We start from the raw sequence: 4284 nt of genomic DNA, 5'->3' as shown, positions 1-4284 counted from the left end.
GTTACTGCAACCTCTTTTGAATCATCCATGTGTAGCAGCATTTCCAAACACCTCCCCTCAATTTCTGCCTCCAGAAAGTAAGAAAAGTTGCCTTCCCTTGCGATAATCTGATCTCTGCTGTTGCTACAACACTTGCAAGATGCGTAACGTGAGGGCCACCCTACACACACTTTAGACTAAGCAAACCTCCCTGGGTTTTATTCCAACAAGAAACACTACAGCTCGACCAACCTCTCACGCTACATTCAGCGACACTAATTCCCATCACAGCTGTAAGCAGCTGAGCCTTGGCATTCCAGCCCGCCGGCACACAGCCCAGCCCATCCTGCAGCCATCCCCTGCCATCATGGCGCTGACGCTGCCCCACCAAGCGGCTCATTACTGCTTGTGAGGCTCACCTGCCCGTGCAGGCATTCAGTCTGTACCCAGCTATGCTTACAAGCAAATCTCATGCCTCCTGTGTCTGGATTCCAAGTCTTCCAGCACTTAAAGGGAGCTTAACAGGAGAGAGAGCAACTGCTCACGCTGTCAGACAGAGACAGGACCAGGGGGAACAGTTTTCACCAAAACAGAGGGAGATTTAGGTTCCACGCAAAGAGAAATCTCTTTACTCAGAGGGCCTGGCGCTGCTGCCCAGAGGAGTGGGGGGGCCCCGTCCCCAGAGGGATGGAGCCTGTGATGCCTGAGCTGCCGCGTGGAAACCCTGGCCATGGCAAAGGGCTGGAACTGAGTGGGCTTGAAGGTCCTTCCCAACGGAAGCCATCACGTGAGTCTAAGCATACGGAGAGATGCAGTGGTGCTTAGAATTGTTCCCAGGGAAGTCTGCCGGGGAGGGAAATCTGAAAGTTTCAGACTATTAATGTGCAGTGATTCACTGCAGAGATCAGGCTTCCCCTTTGTTGTGAGCTTTCTAATACATCCACCCTTCACCGCCCCCACCCCCCTCACTTGGGTGGGGCGGAGACATCAGTTTTCCAATGGCTTGGATAGCCGTTCAGGTTCCCTGAGAGAGGCCCTAGGACCTGGGGTTTTGCTTTCCTCAAGATTCTCGAGCTTTTGTTCTGGCCACCAGTTAACTAATTTCTCTAACCTATCTGTTGTCAATCCATCCATCAAATTTCGTGGAATACCCGTTTTCCAGCCCAGAGTCCAAAGTCCATTATGTTTATGAAAGATATTCTGCCTACCGGTTTTACTGGCAATGAGACCCTTCCAGACCCACTGAGCTTTGGGCTAGGTGGCCTGGGGGCAAGACTGGCTGCTGCAAGCCTTACACCTGTGGGCTCAGATTTACTGGGAAAAGAAACCACCGGCCCATATTTTCTTCCATAGTTAATTAACTCTTGGGCTACCTCCACCCACGTCCATACTTTGCAGCCTGACTGCAGATGGTTGGGGGTTACAGTTTCTTCTAACACTGCCCGGGTTCTTTCTCCCTGTGACATAGCTTGTATCCTTGCTTGTAATTGTATGCCTATGGGTTTCAGTGATTCCGGAAGCCCTCTAATTAAAGGGGTCATTCTCTCAGGATCAACGGGCATCATCATGGGCGATTCATGATGCGGCTGCAGCTTTCTATCATACATCAGTTGGAGACAAGCAGCCTTTTGAACGCTCTCTACTAATTGGTCAGTAGTTCCAGTAATGGCAAGAGGGTCTCCCCGTTCTAAAGGGTTGAGACCACCTGCCCAATAGGCAGCCCTTTGCCTTAATGACCAGGGAGCACGATTGTTACCAGTAGTTAAAAATACTCCTGGTCCCCAGTAACCTTCTGCTTCCTTTTCTGTTAACCGAATCTGGTTGCCACCAGTGAGACTCACCCTCCATACATATTCTGTTTCTGATTACTTTGGAGAGCTGCTAAAGTCTCTTCTCAATTTGCAAGCTCGGTGGCCGAGAAGGGAATTTCCTTAGCATTCATTTGAGGATCTAGATCCTCACTGTTATCGAAGGTATATTCTGTTTTTATCAAGGGACGCAATGGGGCTATTGGGATTTCTAATTTGTCTAGTCTTTGCTTTATTTCTTGTAGTTCTTCCTGAGGAAATGTTTTTTCTTGAGGCAAACCATGGGTGACAGTATCGCTAGTATCCTTACATGTTAACAGTTCTTTGAAAGCCATCTGCAACAAGGCCGAATTATGTTTCTCTCTTTCTAATTGTTCCTCGAGATTAACTATTTGATTCTGCAGAGTTTTTACCAATTCTTGTGTAACTCTAACCGATTCCTATAGTGCTTCTATGGTTTGGAGTTCTGCCGAATGCTTTTCATTTCAGAAATCCACGGCAGCTTTTAAAGCAGCCCCGAGTATGGCACAAATAAACGACTTTCCTTTTCCAGCTCGTGTACGAGCCTCATTCTGTAAGACACTAATGCGGTCCGAAACACTCTGGAAATTATGCCAATTTTGGCATGCCCAGTCCACCCCTGATAAAGAGGGACGAGCACCATGCTTTTCTAAAAGGTCAAATAACACTTCTTCACTTTTCATACTGGCAATACTGTTACTCATTTCTTAATACAATGAAAGATCTATACTAAGGGAGGAGGAGGTACACATATTCAAAAGCTCAGTTACTCCTCACCTCTCCTCCCAGGGAGATACAGCATACCTAAACAAATGCAAATGCTCCAATCATTTTCTTTGGGGGGAGCACAAAAAATGTGAAGCTAAAGCAACACTTTCTAGGTTTCAATAGAGTAAATAAAACTTCTTGGAGAGGCACACACGTTTAAGTCACAACATATCACTTCCTCACTTCCCCTAGAGGCGTGCACACACAGACACACTGCACTTCAGTTACCAAATAACCAGAGAGGTCTTCCCGAGGAGGCACACACGTATTAAACAAAATGCAAATAGTCAAAATACGTCCCCGAGAGGTACACACATAAAAGGTAAAGTTTCAGAATATGGAGCGGTCTTCCTGGAGAAGGACTCATGTCTAAATTTTCAAAACTATCGCTCCTTGCAACTCCAGGAGGTGCACACAAAGAAAGTTTCAGACTATATCTGGAAGGACAACACTCTCACAGTGGGTATCCTGCCTTGATTACGCCATTAAACAAATGTCTCGCTCCAATTTCTAGGAGGGAGAGGAGGTTCTTTGATTATCTCTATACTCGGCGTGAGATTAAGAAGCAACGGTTCAAATGTTGGTCCGACCAGTTTATTACAAATCTTAATTAGGGAAACGTGGAAGGGGAGGACGGACACTATTATGAATTAGGGTGATGGGGAAGGGAAGGAGGGCGATAGAAAAGATAGAAAAGAAGAGGCAAGGAGTCTTTATAGGAAGCAAGAGGGACATAGTCACCACCGTGGATCCAGCGAGGTTCATAGTTCAGTCTTTGATCTTCAGTAGTGGTGGGTCGTCGAGCATTGTTGTTCTATTGACGACAAAGGACGACGAAGCACGACGACCATGGCGATGATGGCCCTTTTTCAATGGTTTCAAAGTGGTCGAGTCAACTGTCTTTGGAGTGACAGCTCAAATCCAAAGTGGTCGAGTCAGCTCTCCTTTGAGTGGCAGCTTCTGGCTCTGAGATCTCAGCAGAAACTCCTTTGCTCCCATCTTCCAGGCCTTGCCAGCAGATAAGAGGGAGCAGGGATGCCCATCTGCATCCTGTTTTTCACAGAACACGATGGTATCGTTCCCCAGTTTTCCCACACCTAGCTGGAGCTGTTTTGTCACAGGCCAGATCTTCCGCCAGTAAACACTCCTGAGCATTCTCATCCGCTCTTCTACAGAGCAAGGAGCTCTGGAGGAAGGGGTTTTCAAATGTTCCCAAAGTGATATCCACTGTCACACGGTTAGCACCCATTAGTCGCCTCCTCAACAAATCAGAGTCTTATCACAAGGAATACCTCAGGAAGCAAGCTTTGAGCCAAAAAACAAAGGAGGATTCTCACACACTGCTTTTTGATTGAGTAAATTATGTGAGATCAAAATTGCGAATGATTCACTTAATCTCCCACCACTGACCAAGAAATTTGAAGCAAAGTATTTAAAGCAAACAGGACTTAGATGTTCCTGTAGGAATCTATTACAGGAGGACAGACTAGGAGTGGTTTTATAACTAGTCCAAAGAGTTTGTATTTAAATAAAGCTGTACCCCTCCCATCAAACAGAAATCTTACGCGAAAGAACATGTTGTAACTGGAGAAAGTATGTTCCATAAACAAAAGGCCAGTCAAAAAAACTAAGACTCACCCACTGTTATTAATGGAAAACTTGTATACTATACATGAAAAAAATACTTTCAGAATATATTTCAATTTTA

General features: G+C 45.9%; 1 pseudogene; it reads right to left on the bottom strand.

Annotated features, from left to right (window-relative positions):
* Window positions 1-900: 900 nt before the first annotated feature.
* LOC122167693 lies at window positions 901-2491 on the bottom strand (annotated as a pseudogene).
* Between the last annotated feature and the right edge of the window lie 1793 nt (window positions 2492-4284).

The sequence above is a fragment of the Centrocercus urophasianus genome, unplaced genomic scaffold (assembly GCF_019232065.1).
Source record: "Centrocercus urophasianus isolate 14NV4802_14NV808 unplaced genomic scaffold, USGS_Curo_1.0 seq_38, whole genome shotgun sequence".
Classification (NCBI taxonomy): domain Eukaryota; kingdom Metazoa; phylum Chordata; class Aves; order Galliformes; family Phasianidae; genus Centrocercus; species Centrocercus urophasianus.
The sequence above is the reverse complement of the archived record's forward strand: the minus strand, read 5'-3'. Positions and strand labels throughout refer to the sequence as shown.